An 18,577-nucleotide genomic window follows, 5' to 3' on the forward strand; every position below is an offset into this window, starting at 1 on the left:
ATATCTCAATGCTTTTAATACCAAACCTGAGGCCCTTCCCATAGCATGAGATGTTATATCCAACTCCTTCCCATTCCAATCCTGAGTCCCTTCCTATAGCATGAGATGTCATATCTCAATGCTTCTAATACCAAACCTGAGGCCCTTCCCATAGCATGAGAGGTGAAATCAAACTATTTTTCATTCCAATCCAGAGACCCTTCCTATAGCATGAGATGTGATATCCAAACCCTTCCCATTGCAAGCCTGAGACCCTTCCTATAGCATGAGATGTGATATCCAACTCCATCCCATTTCAAACCAGAGACCCTTCCTGCATCATGAGATGTGATATCCAATTCCTTCCCATTTCAACCCTGAGACCCTTCCTATAGCATGAAATGTGATATCTCAATGCTTCTATTACCCAACCCGAGACCCTTCCTATAGCATGAGATGTGATATCCAACTCCTTCCCATTCCAATCCTGAGTCCCTTCCTATAGCATGAGATACGATATTTCAATGCTTCTAATACCAGACCTGAGGCCCTTCCCATAGCATGAGATGTTATTTCCAACTCCTTCCCATTCCAATCCTGAGTCCCTTCCTATAGCATGAGATGTCATATCTCAATGCTTCTAATACCAAACCTGAGGCCCTTCCCATAGCATGAGAGGTAAAATCAAACTTCTTCTCATTCCTATCCTGAGACCCTTCCTATAGCATGAGATGTTATATCCAACTCCTTCCCATTCCACACCTCAGACCCTTCCTATAGCATGCAATGTGATATCCAACTCCTTCCCATTCCAATCCTGAGCCCCTTACTATAGCATGTAATGTGATATCTCATTGCTTCAAATACCAAACCTCAAGCCCTTCCCATAGCATGAGATGTGATATCCAACTCCTTCCCATTCCAATCCTGAGTCCCTTCCTATAGTAAGAGATGTCATATCTCAATGCTTTTAATAACAAACCTGAGGCCCTTCCCATAGCATGAGATGTGATATCAAACTCCTTCCAATTCCAATCCTGAGACCCTTCCTGTAGCATGAGATGTGATATCCGGCACCTTCCCATTCCAATCCGGAGACCATTCCTATAGGATGAGATATTATATCTCAGTCATTCTAATACCAAACCCGAGAACATTCACATAGCCTGAGATATGACATCTCAATCCTTCCTATTCCAATCCTGAGACCCTTCCTATAGGATGGAAAGTGATATCTCAATGCTTCTAATACCAAACTCAAGGCCCTTCCGATAGTATGAGATTTGATATCTCACTCCTTCCAATACCAAACATGATATCCTTACTATAGAATGAGATTTGATATCTCAATGCTTCTAATACCAAACCCAAGACCCTTCTTATAGGATGAGATGTGATACCCAACTCCTTCCCATTCCAAATCGGAGATCCTTCCTGTAGCATGTGATTTGATATCTGACTCCTTGCCATTCTTAACTTGAGATACATCCTTTACCATGAGACGTGATATATCAATGCTTCTAATACCAAACTTGAGACCCTTCCTACACCACGAGATGTGATATCCAACTCCTTCCCATTCCAAACCTGAGACCCTTCCTGTAGCATGAGATATGATATCCAACTCCTTCCCATTCCAACCCTGAGATCCTTCCTATAGCATGAGATGTAATATCCAACTATTTCCCATTCCAATCCTGAGACCCTTCTTATAGCATGAGATGTTATATCCAACTCCTTCCCATTCCAATCCTGAGTCCCTTCCTATAGCATGATATGTCATATATCAATGCTTCTAATACCAAACCTGAGGCCCTTCCCATAGCATGATATGTTATATCCAACTCCTTCCCATTCCAATCCTGAGTCCCTTCCTATAGATTGAGATGTCATATCTCAATGCTTCTAATACCAAACCTGAGGCCCTTCGCATAGCATGAGGGGTGAAATCAAACTATTTTTCATTCCAATCCAGAGACCCTTCCTATAGCATGAGATGTGATATCCAAACCCTTCCTATTCCAAGCCTGAGACCCTTCCTATAGCATGAGATGTGATATCCAACTCCATCCCATTCCAAACCAGAGACCCTTCCTGCATCATGAGATGTGATATCCAACTCCTTCCCATTTCAACCCTGAGACCCTTCCTATAGCATGAAATGTGATATCTCAATGCTTCTATCACCCAACTCGAGACCCTTCCTATAGCATGAGATGTGATATCCAACTCCTTCCCATTCCAATCCTGAGTCCCTTCCTATAGCATGAGATACGATATTTCAATGCTTCTAATACCAGACCTGAGGCCCTTCCCATAGCATGAGATGTTGTATCCAACTCCTTCCCATTCCAATCCTGAGTCCCTTCCTATAGCATGAGATGTCATATCTCAATGCTTCTAATACCAAACCTGAGGCCCTTCCCATAGCATGAGAGGTGAAATCAAACTTCTTCTCATTCCAATCCTGAGACCCTTCCTATAGCATGAGATGTTATATCCAACTCCTTCCCATTCCAAACCTCAGACCCTTCCTATAGCATGCAATGTGATATCCAACTCCTTCCCATTCCAATCCTGAGTCCCTTACTATAGCATGTGATGTGATATTTCATTGCTTCTAATACCAAACCTCAAGCTCTTCCCATAGCATGAGATGTGATATCCAACTCCTTCCCATTCCAATCCTGAGTCCCTTCATATAGCAAGAGATGTCATATCTCAATGCTTTTAATAACAAACCTGAGGCCCTTCCCATAGCATGAGATGTGATATCAAACTCCTTCCAATTCCAATCCTGAGACCCTTCCTGTAGCATGAGATGTGATATCCACATCCTTCACATTCCAAACCTTGAGACCCTTCCTGTGTCATGAGATCTGATATCCGGCACCTTCCCATTCCAATCCGGAGACCATTCCTATAGGATGAGATATTATATCTCAGTCATTCCAATACCAAACCCGAGAACATTCACATAGCCTGAGATATGACATCTCAATCCTTCCTATTCCAATCCTGAGACCCTTCCTATAGGATGGAATGTGATATCTCAATACTTCTAATACCAAACTCAAGGCCCTTCCGATAGTATGAGATTTGATATCTCACTCCTTCCAATACCAAACATGATATCCTTACTATAGAATGAGATTTGATATCTCAATGCTTCTAATACCAAACCCAAGACACTTCTAATAGGATGAGATGTGATACCCAACTCCTTCCCATTCCAAATCGGAGATCCTTCCTGTAGCATGTGATTTGATATCTGACTCCTTGCCATTCCTATCTTGAGATACATCCTTTACCCTGAGACGTGATATATCAATGCTTCTAATACCAAACTTGAGACCCTTCCTACACCATGAGATGTGATATCCAACTCCTTCCCATTCCAAACCTGAGACCCTTCCTGTAGCATGAGATATGATATCCAACTCCTTCCCATTCCAACCATGAGATCCTTCCTATAGCATGAGATGTAATATCCAACTATTTCCCATTCCAATCCTGAGACCCTTCCTATAGCATGAGATGTGATATCTCAAAGCTTCTAATACCAAACCTGAGACCCTTCCTATAACATGAGATGTGATATCCAACTCCTTCCCATTCCAAACTGAGACCCTTCCTATAGCATGAGATGCGATATCCAACGCCTTCCCATTCCAAACCAGAGACGCGTCCTGTAGGATGAGATGTGAAATCGAACTCCTTCCCATTCCAACCCTGAGATCCTTCCTATAGCATGAGATGTGATATTTCAATGCTTCTATTACCCAACCTCAGACCGTTCCTATAGCATGAGATGTGATATCCAACCTCTTCCCATTCCAAACCTGAGACCCTTCCTATAGCATGATATGTGATATCCAACTCCTTCCCATTCTAATCCTGAGTCCCTTCCCATAGAATGAGATGTGATATCCATCTCCTTCCCATTCCAACCCTGAGACAGTTCCTATAGCATGACATGTGATATCCAACTCCTTCCTATTCCAACCCTGAGACCCCTCCTATAGCATGAAATGTGATACCCAACTCCTTCCCATTCCAAACCTGAGACCCTTCCTATAGCTTGAGATGTGATCTTCAACTCCTTCCCATTCCAATCCTGAGTCCCTTCCTATAGCATGAGATATGATATTTCAATGCTTCTAATACCAAACCTGAGGCTCTTCCCATAGCATGAGATGTGATATCCAACTCCTTCCCATTCCAATCCTGAGTCCCTTCCGATAGCCTGAGATGTCATATCTCAATGCTTCTAATGCCAAACCTGAGGCCCCTCCCATAGCATGAGATGTGATATTCAACTCCTTCCCATTCCAATCCTGAGACCCTTCCTGTAGCATGAGATTTGATATCTGACTTCTTGCCATTCCTAACCTGAGCTACATCATGTACCATGAGCTGTGATATCTCAATGCTTCTAATACCAAACATGAGACTTTTCCTATAACATGAGATGTGATATCCAACTCCTTCCCATTCCAAACCTGAGACCCTCCCTATAGCATGAGATGTGATATCCAACTCCTTCCCATTCCAAACCAGAGTCCCTGCCTGTAGAATGAAATATGATATCCAACTCCTTCCCATTCCAACCTTGAGACCCTTCCTACATCATGAGATGTGATATCTCAATGCTTCTAATACCAAACCTGAGACCCTTCCTATAATATGAGATGTGATATCCAAACCCTTCCCATTCCAAACCGGAGACCCTTCCTATAGCATGAGATGTAATATCCAACTCCATCCCATTCCAAACCAGTGACCCTTCCTGCAGCATGAGATGTGATATCCAACTCCTTCCCATTTCAACCCTGAGACCCTTCCTATAGCATGAGATGTGATATCTCAATGCTTCTATTACCCAACCCGAGACCCTCCCTATAGCATGAGATGTGATATCCAACTCCTTCCCATTCCAAACCTGAGACCCTTCCTATAGCATGAGATGTGATCTTCAACTCCTTCCCATTCCAATCCTGAGTCCCTTCCTATAGCATGAGATATGATATTTCAATGCTTCTAATACCAAACCTGAGGCTCTTCCCATAGCATGAGATGTGATATCCAACTCCTTCCCATTCCAATCCTGAGTCCCTTCCTATAGCATGAGATGTCATATCTCAATGCTTCTAATACCAAACCTGAGGCCCTTCCCATAGCATGAGAGGTGAAATCAAACTCCTTCTCATTCCAATCCTGAGACCCTTCGTATAGCATGAGATGTGATATCCAACTCCTTCCCATTCCAAATCTGAGACCCTTCCTATAGCATGCAATGTGATATCCAACTCCTTCCCATTCCAATTCTGAGTCCCTTACTATAGCATGAGAAGTGATATTGCAATGCTTCTAATACCAAACCTCAAGCCCTTCCCATAGCATGAGATGTGATATCCAACTCTTTCCCATTCCAATCCTGAGTCCCTTCCTATAGCATGAGATGTCATATCGCAATGCTTCTAATACCAAACCTGAGACCCTCCCTATAGCATGAGATGTCATATCCAAACCCTTCCCATTCCAAACCTGAGACCCTTCCTATAGCATGAGATGTGATATCTAACTCCATTCCATTCCAAACCAGAGACCCTTCCTGCAGCATGAGATGTGACATCCAACTCCTTCCCATTTCAACCCTGAGACCCTTCCTATAGCATGAGATGTGATATCTCAATGCTTCTATTACCCAACCCGAGTCCCTTCCTATAGCATGAGATATGATATTTCAATGCTTCTAATACCAAACCTGAGGCCCTTCCCATAGCATGAAATGTTATATCCAACTCCTTCCCATTCCAATCCTGATTCCCTTCCTATAGCATGAGATGTCATATCTCTATGCTTCTAATACCAAACCCGAGGCCCTTCCCATAGCATGAGAGGTGAAATCAAACTCCTTCTCATTCCAATCCTGAGACCCTTCCTATAGCATGAGATGTGATATCCAACTCCTTCCCATTCCAATCTCCAAACCTTCCTATAGCTTGCAATGTGATATCCAACTCCTTCCCATTCCAATCCTGAGTCCCTTCCTATAGCATGAGATGTCATATCTCAATGCTTTTAATAACAATCCTGAGGCCCTTCCCATAGCATGAGAGGTGAAATCAAACTCCTTCTCATTCCAATCCTGAGACACATCCTATAGCATGAGATGTAATTTCCAACTCCTTCCCATTCCAAACCTTCCTATAGCATGCAATGTGATATCCAACTCCTTCCCATTTCAACCCTGAGACCCTTCCTATAGCATGAGATGTGATATCTCAATGCTTCCATTACCCATCCCGAGACCCTTCCTATAGAATGAGATGTGATATGCAACTCCTTCCCGTTCCATTCCTGAGCCCCTGCCTATAGCATGAGATGTGATATTTCAATGCTTCTAATACCAAACCTGAGTCCCTTCCCATAGCATGAGATGTTATCTCCAACTCCTTCCCATTCCAATCCAGAGTCCCTTCCTATAGCATGAGATGTCATATCTCAATGCTTCTAATACCAAACCTGAGGCCCTTCCCATAGCATGAGAGGTGAAATCAAACTATTTCTCATTCCAATCCAGAGACCCTTCCTATAGCATGAGATGTGATATCCAAACCCTTCCTATTCCAAACCTGAGACCCTTCCTATAGCATGAGATGTGATATTCAACTCCATCCCATTCCAAACCAGAGACCCTTCCTGCATCATGAGATATGATATCCAACTCCTTCCCATTTAAACCCTGAGACCCTTCCTATAGCATGAAATGTGATATCTCAATGCTTCTATTACCCAACCCGAGATCCTTCCCATAGCATGAGATGTTATATCCAACTCCTTCCCGTTCCAATCATGAGTCCCTTCCTATAGCATGAGATATGATATTTCAATGCTTCTAATACCAGACCTGAGGCCCTTCCCATAGCATGAGATGTTATATCCAACTCCTTCCCATTCCAATCCTGAGTGCCTTCCTATAGCATGAGATGTCATATCTCAATGCTTCTAATACCAAACCTGAGGCCCTTCCCATAGCATGAGAGGTGAAATCAAACTTCTTCTCATTCCAATCCTGAGACCCTTCCTATAGCATGAGATGTTATATCCAACTCCTTCCCATTCCAAACCTCAGACCCTTCCTATAGCATGCAATGTGATATCCAACTCCTTCCCATTCCAATCCTGAGTCCCTTACTATAGCATGTGATGTGATATTTCATTGCTTCTAATACCAAACCTCAAGCTCTTCCCATAGCATGAGATGTGATATCCAACTCCTTCCCATTCCAATCCTGAGTCCCTTCATATAGCAAGAGATGTCATATCTCAATGCTTTTAATAACAAACCTGAGGCCCTTCCCATAGCATGAGATGTGATATCAAACTCCTTCCAATTCCAATCCTGAGACCCTTCCTGTAGCATGAGATGTGATATCCACATCCTTCACATTCCAAACCTTGAGACCCTTCCTGTGTCATGAGATCTGATATCCGGCACCTTCCCATTCCAATCCGGAGACCATTCCTATAGGATGAGATATTATATCTCAGTCATTCCAATACCAAACCCGAGAACATTCACATAGCCTGAGATATGACATCTCAATCCTTCCTATTCCAATCCTGAGACCCTTCCTATAGGATGGAATGTGATATCTCAATGCTTCTAATACCAAACTCAAGGCCCTTCCGATAGTATGAGATTTGATATCTCACTCCTTCCAATACCAAACATGATATCCTTACTATAGAATGAGATTTGATATCTCAATGCTTCTAATACCAAACCCAAGACACTTCTAATAGGATGAGATGTGATACCCAACTCCTTCCCATTCCAAATCGGAGATCCTTCCTGTAGCATGTGATTTGATATCTGACTCCTTGCCATTCCTATCTTGAGATACATCCTTTACCCTGAGACGTGATATATCAATGCTTCTAATACCAAACTTGAGACCCTTCCTACACCATGAGATGTGATATCCAACTCCTTCCCATTCCAAACCTGAGACCCTTCCTGTAGCATGAGATATGATATCCAACTCCTTCCCATTCCAACCATGAGATCCTTCCTATAGCATGAGATGTAATATCCAACTATTTCCCATTCCAATCCTGAGACCCTTCCTATAGCATGAGATGTGATATCTCAAAGCTTCTAATACCAAACCTGAGACCCTTCCTATATCATGAGATGTGATATCCAACTCCTTCCCATTCCAAACTGAGACCCTTCCTATAGCATGAGATGCGATATCCAACGCCTTCCCATTCCAAACCAGAGACGCGTCCTGTAGGATGAGATGTGAAATCGAACTCCTTCCCATTCCAACCCTGAGATCCTTCCTATAGCATGAGATGTGATATTTCAATGCTTCTATTACCCAACCTCAGACCGTTCCTATAGCATGAGATGTGATATCCAACCTCTTCCCATTCCAAACCTGAGACCCTTCCTATAGCATGATATGTGATATCCAACTCCTTCCCATTCTAATCCTGAGTCCCTTCCCATAGAATGAGATGTGATATCCATCTCCTTCCCATTCCAACCCTGAGACAGTTCCTATAGCATGAGATGTGATATCCAACTCCTTCCTATTCCAACCCTGAGACCCCTCCTATAGCATGAAATGTGATTCCCAACTCCTTCCCATTCCAAACCTGAGACCCTTCCTATAGCTTGAGATGTGATCTTCAACTCCTTCCCATTCCAATCCTGAGTCCCTTCCTATAGCATGAGATATGATATTTCAATGCTTCTAATACCAAACCTGAGGCTCTTCCCATAGCATGAGATGTGATATCCAACTCCTTCCCATTCCAATCCTGAGTCCCTTCCTATAGCCTGAGATGTCATATCTCAATGCTTCTAATGCCAAACCTGAGGCCCCTCCCATAGCATGAGATGTGATATTCAACTCCTTCCCATTCCAATCCTGAGACCCTTCCTGTAGCATGAGATTTGATATCTGACTTCTTGCCATTCCTAACCTGAGCTACATCATGTACCATGAGCTGTGATATCTCAATGCTTCTAATACCAAACATGAGACTTTTCCTATAACATGAGATGTGATATCCAACTCCTTCCCATTCCAAACCTGAGACCCTCCCTATAGCATGAGATGTGATATCCAACTCCTTCCCATTCCAAACCAGAGTCCCTGCCTGTAGAATGAAATATGATATCCAACTCCTTCCCATTCCAACCTTGAGACCCTTCCTACATCATGAGATGTGATATCTCAATGCTTCTAATACCAAACCTGAGACCCTTCCTATAATATGAGATGTGATATCCAAACCCTTCCCATTCCAAACCGGAGACCCTTCCTATAGCATGAGATTTAATATCCAACTCCATCCCATTCCAAACCAGTGACCCTTCCTGCAGCATGAGATGTGATATCCAACTCCTTCCCATTTCAACCCTGAGACCCTTCCTATAGCATGAGATGTGATATCTCAATGCTTCTATTACCCAACCCGAGACCCTCCCTATAGCATGAGATGTGATATCCAACTCCTTCCCATTCCAAACCTGAGACCCTTCCTATAGCATGAGATGTGATCTTCAACTCCTTCCCATTCCAATCCTGAGTCCCTTCCTATAGCATGAGATATGATATTTCAATGCTTCTAATACCAAACCTGAGGCTCTTCCCATAGCATGAGATGTGATATCCAACTCCTTCCCATTCCAATCCTGAGTCCCTTCCTATAGCATGAGATGTCATATCTCAATGCTTCTAATACCAAACCTGAGGCCCTTCCCATAGCATGAGAGGTGAAATCAAACTCCTTCTCATTCCAATCCTGAGACCCTTCGTATAGCATGAGATGTGATATCCAACTCCTTCCCATTCCAAATCTGAGACCCTTCCTATAGCATGCAATGTGATATCCAACTCCTTCCCATTCCAATTCTGAGTCCCTTACTATAGCATGAGAAGTGATATTGCAATGCTTCTAATACCAAACCTCAAGCCCTTCCCATAGCATGAGATGTGATATCCAACTCTTTCCCATTCCAATCCTGAGTCCCTTCCTATAGCATGAGATGTCATATCTCAATGCTTCTAATACCAAACCTGAGACCCTCCCTATAGCATGAGATGTCATATCCAAACCCTTCCCATTCCAAACCTGAGACCCTTCCTATAGCATGAGATGTGATATCTAACTCCATTCCATTCCAAACCAGAGACCCTTCCTGCAGCATGAGATGTGATATCCAACTCCTTCCCATTTCAACCCTGAGACCCTTCCTATAGCATGAGATGTGATATCTCAATGCTTCTATTACCCAACCCGAGTCCCTTCCTATAGCATGAGATATGATATTTCAATGCTTCTAATACCAAACCTGAGGCCCTTCCCATAGCATGAAATGTTATATCCAACTCCTTCCCATTCCAATCCTGATTCCCTTCCTATAGCATGAGATGTCATATCTCAATGCTTCTAATACCAAACCCGAGGCCCTTCCCATAGCATGAGAGGTGAAATCAAACTCCTTCTCATTCCAATCCTGAGACCCTTCCTATAGCATGAGATGTGATATCCAACTCCTTCCCATTCCAATCTCCAAACCTTCCTATAGCTTGCAATGTGATATCCAACTCCTTCCCATTCCAATCCTGAGTCCCTTCCTATAGCATGAGATGTCATATCTCAATGCTTTTAATAACAATCCTGAGGCCCTTCCCATAGCATGAGAGGTGAAATCAAACTCCTTCTCATTCCAATCCTGAGACACATCCTATAGCATGAGATGTAATTTCCAACTCCTTCCCATTCCAAACCTTCCTATAGCATGCAATGTGATATCCAACTCCTTCCCATTTCAACCCTGAGACCCTTCCTATAGCATGAGATGTGATATCTCAATGCTTCCATTACCCATCCCGAGACCCTTCCTATAGAATGAGATGTGATATGCAACTCCTTCCCGTTCCATTCCTGAGCCCCTGCCTATAGCATGAGATGTGATATTTCAATGCTTCTAATACCAAACCTGAGTCCCTTCCCATAGCATGAGATGTTATCTCCAACTCCTTCCCATTCCAATCCAGAGTCCCTTCCTATAGCATGAGATGTCATATCTCAATGCTTCTAATACCAAACCTGAGGCCCTTCCCATAGCATGAGAGGTGAAATCAAACTATTTCTCATTCCAATCCAGAGACCCTTCCTATAGCATGAGATGTGATATCCAAACCCTTCCTATTCCAAACCTGAGACCCTTCCTATAGCATGAGATGTGATATTCAACTCCATCCCATTCCAAACCAGAGACCCTTCCTGCATCATGAGATATGATATCCAACTCCTTCCCATTTAAACCCTGAGACCCTTCCTATAGCATGAAATGTGATATCTCAATGCTTCTATTACCCAACCCGAGATCCTTCCCATAGCATGAGATGTTATATCCAACTCCTTCCCGTTCCAATCATGAGTCCCTTCCTATAGCATGAGATATGATATTTCAATGCTTCTAATACCAGACCTGAGGCCCTTCCCATAGCATGAGATGTTATATCCAACTCCTTCCCATTCCAATCCTGAGTGCCTTCCTATAGCATGAGATGTCATATCTCAATGCTTCTAAAACCAAACCTGAGGCCCTTCCCATAGCATGAGAGGTGAAATCAAACTCCTTCCCATTCCAATCCTGAGACCCTTCCTGTAGCATGAGATTTGATATCTGACTTCTTGCCATTCCTAACCTGAGATACATCATGTACCATGAGATGTGATATCTATATGTTTCTAATAACAAACATGAGACTTTTCCTATAACATGAGATGTGATATCCAACTCCTTCCCATTCCATACCTGAGACCCTCCCTATAGCATGAGATGTGATATCCAACTCCTTCCCATTCCAAACCAGAGTCCCTGCCTGTAGAATGAAATATGATATCCAACTCCTTCCCATTCCAACCTTGAGACCCTTCCTACATCATGAGATGTGATATCTCAATGCTTCTAATACCAAACCTGAGACCCTTCCTATAATATGAGATGTGATATCCAAACCCTTCCCAGTCCAAACCGGAGACCCTTCCTATAGCATGAGATGTAATATCCAACTCCATCCCATTCCAAACCATTGACCCTTCCTGCAGCATGAGATGTGACATCAAACTCCTTCCCATTTCAACCCTGAGACCCTTCCTATAGCATGAGATGTGATATCTCAATGCTTCTATTACCCAACCCGAGACCCTCCCTATAGCATGAGATGTGATATCCAACTCCTTCCCATTCCAAACCTGAGACCCTTCCTATAGCATGAGATGTGATCTTCAACTCCTTCCCATTCCAATCCTGAGTCCCTTCCTATAGCATGAGATATGATATTGCAATGCTTCTAATACCAAACCTGAGGCTCTTCCCATAGCATGAGATGTGATATCCAACTCCTTCCTATTCCAATCCTGAGTCCCTTCCTATAGCATGAGATGTCATATCTCAATGCATCTAATACCAAACCTGAGGCCCTTCCCATAGCATGAGAGGTGAAATCAAACTCCTTCTCATTCCAATCCTGAGACCCTTCATATAGCATGAGATGTGATATCCAACTCCTTCCCATTCCAAACCTGAGACCCTTCCTATAGCATGCAATGTGATATCCAACTCCTTCCCATTCCAATTCTGAGTCCCTTACTATAGCATGAGATGTGATATTGCAATGCTTCTAATACCAAACCTCAAGCCCTTCCCATAGCATGAGATGTGATATCCAACTCTTTCCCATTCCAATCCTGAGTCCCTTCCTATAGCATGAGATGTCATATCTCAATGCTTCTAATACCAAACCTGAGACCCTTCCTATAACATGAGATGTGATATCCAAACCCTTCCCATTCCAAACCTGAGACCCTTCCTATAGCATGAGATGTGATGTCCAACTCCATCCCATTCCAAACCAAAGACCCTTCCTGCAGCATTAGATGTGATATCCAACTCCTTCCCATTTCAACCCTGAGACCCTTCCTATAGCATGAGATGTGATATCTCAATGCTTTTATTACCCAACCCTAGACCCTTCCTATAGCATGAGGTGTGATATCCAACTCCTTCCCATTCCAATCCTGAGTCCCTGCCTATAGCATGATATGTCATATCTCAATGCTTCTAATACCAAACCTGAGGCCCTTCCCATAGCATGAGATGTTATATCCAACTCCTTCCCATTCCAATCCTGAGTCCCTTCCTATAGCATGAGATGTCATATCTCAATGCTTCTAATACCATACCTGAGGCCCTTCCCATAGCATGAGAGGTGAAATCAAACTATTTTTCATTCCAATCCAGAGACCCTTCCTATAGCATGAGATGTGATATCCAAACCCTTCCCATTCCAAGCCTGAGACCCTTCCTATAGCATGAGATGTGATATCCAACTCCATCCCATTCCAAACCAGAGACCCTTCCTGCATCATGAGATGTGATATCCAACTCCTTCCCATTTCAACCCTTAGACCCTTCCTATAGCATGAAATGTGATATCTCAATGCTTCTATTACCCAACCCGAGACCCTTCCTATAGCATGAGATGTGATATCCAACTCCTTCCCATTCCAATCCTGAGTCCCTTCCTATAGCATGAGATACGATATTTCAATGCTTCTAATACCAGACCTGAGGCCCTTCCCATAGCATGAGATGTTATATCCAACTCCTTCCCATTCCAATCCTGAGTCCCTTTCTATAGCATGAGATGTCATATCTCAATGCTTCTAATACCAAACCTGAGGCCCTTCCCATAGCATGAGAGGTGAAATCAAACTTCTTCTCATTCCAATCCTGAGACCCTTCCTATAGCATGAGATGTTATATCCAACTCCTTCCCATTCCAAACCTCAGACCCTTCCTATAGCATGCAATGTGATATCCAACTCCTTCCCATTCCAATCATGAGTCCCTTACTATAGCATGTGATGTGATATCTCATTGCTTCTAATACCAAACCTCAAGCCCTTCCCATAGCATGTGATGTGATATCCAACTCCTTCCCATTCCAATCCTGAGTCCCTTCCTATAGTAAGAGATGTCATATCTCAATGCTTTTAATAACAAACCTGAGGCCCTTCCCATAGCATGAGATGTGATATCAAACTCCTTCCAATTCCAATCCTGAGACCCTTCCTGTAGCATGAGATGTGCTATCCACATCCTTCACATTCCAAACCTTGAGACCCTTCCTGTGGCATGAGATCTGATATCCGGCACCTTCCCATTCCAATCCGGAGACCATTCCTATAGGATGAGATATTATATCTCAGTCATTCCAATACCAAACCCGAGAACATTCAAATAGCCTGAGATATGACATCTCAATCCTTCCTATTCCAATCCTGAGACCCTTCCTATAGGATGGAAAGTGATATCTCAATGCTTCTAATACCAAACTCAAGGCCCTTCCGATAGTATGAGATTTGATATCTCACTCCTTCCAATACCAAACATGATATCCTTACTATAGAATGAGATTTGATATCTCAATGCTTCTAATACCAAACCCAAGACACTTCTAATAGGATGAGATGTGATACCCAACTCCTTCCCATTCCAAATCGGAGATCCTTCCTGTAGCATGTGATTTGATATCTGACTCCTTGCCATTCCTAACTTGAGATACATCCTTTACCATGAGACGTGATATATCAATGCTTCTAATACCAAACTTGAGACCCTTCCTACACCACGATATGTGATTTCCAACTCCTTCCCATTCCAAACCTGAGACCCTTCCTGTAGCATGAGATATGATATCCAACTCCTTCCCATTCCAACCCTGAGATCCTTCCTATAGCATGAGATGTAATATCCAACTATTTCCCATTCCAATCCTGAGACCCTTCTTATAGCATGAGATGTTATATCCAGCTCCTTCCCATTCCAATCCTGAGTCCCTTCCTATAGCATGATATGTCATATCTCAATGCTTCTAATACCAAACCTGAGGCCCTTCCCATAGCATGAGATGTTATATCCAACTCCTTCCCATTCCAATCCTGAGTCCCTTCCTATAGCATGAGATGTCATATCTCAATGCTTCTAATACCAAACCTGAGGCCCTTCCCATAGCATGAGAGGTGAAATCAAACTATTTTTCATTCCAATCCAGAGACCCTTCCTATAGCATGAGATGTGATATCCAAACCCTTCCCATTCCAAGCCTGAGACCCTTCCTATAGCATGAGATGTGATATCCAACTCCATCCCATTCCAAACCAGAGACCCTTCCTGCATCATGAGATGTGATATCCAACTCCTTCCCATTTCAACCCTGAGACCCTTCCTATAGCATGAAATGTGATATCTCAATGCTTCTATTACCCAACTCGAGACCCTTCCTATAGCATGAGATGTGATATCCAACTCCTTCCCATTCCAATCCTGAGTCCCTTCCTATAGCATGAGATACGATATTTCAATGCTTCTTATACCAGACCTGAGGCCCTTCCCATAGAATGAGATGTTATATCCAACTCCTTCCCATTCCAATCCTGAGTCCCTTCCTATAGCATGAGATGTCATATCTCAATGCTTCTAATACCAAACCTGAGGCCCTTCCCATAGCATGAGAGGTGAAATCAAACTTCTTCTCATGCCAATCCTGAGGCCCTTCCTATAGCATGAGATGTTATATCCAACTCCTTCCCATTCCAAACCTCAGACCCTTCCTATAGCATGCAATGTGATATCCAACTCCTTCCCATTCCAATCCTGAGTCCCTTACTATAGCATGTGATGTGATATCTCATTGCTTCTAATACCAAACCTCAAGCCCTTCCCATAGCATGAGATGTGATATCCAACTCCTTCCCATTCCAATCCTGAGTCCCTTCCTATAGTAAGAGATGTCATATCTCAATGCTTTTAATAACAAACCTGAGGCCCTTCCCATAGCATGAGATGTGATATCAAACTCCTTCCAATTCCAATCCTGAGACCCTTCCTGTAGCATGAGATGTGATATCCACATCCTTCACATTCCAAACCTTGAGACCCTTCCTGTGGCATGAGATCTGATATCCGGCACCTTCCCATTCCAATCCGGAGACCATTCCTATAGGATGAGATATTATATCTCAGTCATTCCAATACCAAACCCGAGAACATTCACATAGCCTGAGATATGACATCTCAATCCTTCCTATTCCAATCCTGAGACCCTTCCTATAGGATGGAAAGTAATATCTCAATGCTTCTAATACCAAACTCAAGGCCCTTCCGATAGTATGAGATTTGATATCTCACTCCTTCCAATACCAAACATGATATCCTTACTATAGAATGAAATTTGATATCTCAATGCTTCTAATACCAAACCCAAGACACTTCTAATAGGATGAGATGTGATACCCAACTCCTTCCCATTCCAAATCGGAGATCCTTCCTGTAGCATGTGATTTGATATCTGACTCCTTGCCATTCCTAACTTGAGATACATACTTTACCATGAGACGTGATATATCAATGCTTCTAATACCAAACTTGAGACCCTTCCTACACCACGATATGTGATTTCCAACTCCTTCCCATTCCAAACCTGAGACCCTTCCTGTAGCATGAGATATGATATCCAACTCCTTCCCATTCCAACCCTGAGATCCTTCCTATAGCATGAGATGTAATATCCAACTATTTCCCATTCCAATCCTGAGACCCTTCTTATAGCATGAGATGTTATATCCAACTCCTTCCCATTCCAATCCTGAGTCCCTTCCTATAGCATGATATGTCATATCTCAATGCTTCTAATACCAAACCTGAGGCCCTTCCCATAGCATGAGAGGTGAAATCAAACTATTTTTCATTCCAATCCAGAGACCCTTCCTATAGCATGAGATATCCAAACCCTTCCCATTCCAAGCCTGAGACCCTTCCTATAGCATGAGATGTGATATCCAACCCCATCCCATTCCAAACCAGAGACCCTTCCTGCATCATGAGATGTGATATCCAACTCCTTCCCATTTCAACCCTGAGACCCTTCCTATAGCATGAAATGTGATATGTCAATGCTTCTATTACCCAACTCGAGACCCTTCCTATAGCATGAGATGTGATATCCAACTCCTTCCCATTCCAATCCTGAGTCCCTTCCTATAGCATGAGATACGATATTTCAATGCTTCTAATACCAGACCTGAGGCCCTTCCCATAGCATGAGATGTTATATCCAACTCCTTCCCATTCCAATCCTGAGTCCCTTCCTATAGCATGAGATGTCATATCTCAATGCTTCTAATACCAAACCTGAGGCCCTTCCCATAGCATGAGAGGTGAAATCAAACTTCTTCTCATTCCAATCCTGAGACCCTTCCAATAGCATGAGATGTTATATCCAACACCTTCCCATTCCAAACCTCAGACCCTTCCTATAGCATGCAATGTGATATCCAACTCCTTCCCATTCCAATCCTGAGTCCCTTACTATAGCATGTGATGTGATATCTCATTGCTTCTAATACCAAACCTCAAGCCCTTCCCATAGCATGAGATGTGATATCCAACTCCTTCCCATTCCAATCCTGAGTCCCTTCCTATAGCAAGAGATGTCATATCTCAATGCTTTTAATAACAAACCTGAGGCCCTTCCCATAGCATGAGATGTGATATCAAACTCCTTCCAATTCCAATCCTGAGACCCTTCCTGTAGCATGAGATGTGATATCCACATCCTTCACATTCCAAACCTTGAGACCCTTCCTGTGGCATGAGATCTGATATCCGGCACCTTCCCATTCCAATCCGGAGACCATTCCTATAGGATGAGATATTATATCTCAGTCATTCCAATACCAAACCCGAGAACATTCACATAGCCTGAGATTTGATATCTCACTCCTTCCAATACCAAACATGATATCCTTACTATAGAATGAGATTTGATATCTCAATGCTTCTAATACCAAACACAAGACACTTCTAATAGGATGAGATGTGATACCCAACTCCTTCCCATTCCAAATCGGAGATCCTTCCTGTAGCATGTGATTTGATATCTGACTCCTTGCCATTCCTATCTTGAGATACATCCTTTACCATGAGACGTGATATATCAATGCTTCTAATACCAAACTTGAGACCCTTCCTACACCACGAGATGTGATATCCAACTCCTTCCCATTCCAAACCTGAGACCCTTCCTGTAGCATGAGATATGATATCCAACTCCTTCCCATTCCAACCCTGAGATCCTTCCTATAGCATGAGATGCAATATCCAACTATTTCCCATTCCAATCCTGAGACCCTTCCTATAGCATGAGATGTGATATCTCAAAGCTTCTAATACCAAACCTGAGACCCTTCCTATAACATGAGATGTGATATCCAACTCCTTCCCATTCCAAACTGAGACCCTTCCTATAGCATGAGATGCGATATCCAACGCCTTCCCATTCCAAACCAGAGACGCGTCCTGTAGGATGAGATGTGAAATCGAACTCCTTCCCATTCCAACCCTGAGATCCTTCCTATAGCATGAGATGTGATATTTCAATGCTTCTATTACCCAACCTCAGACTGTTCCTATAGCATGAGATGTGATATCCAA

This window comes from Ambystoma mexicanum, chromosome 5q, assembly GCF_040938575.1.
Source record: "Ambystoma mexicanum isolate Mex_15411 chromosome 5q, UKY_AmexF1_1, whole genome shotgun sequence".
In the NCBI taxonomy this organism is placed as follows: Eukaryota; Metazoa; Chordata; class Amphibia; order Caudata; family Ambystomatidae; genus Ambystoma; species Ambystoma mexicanum.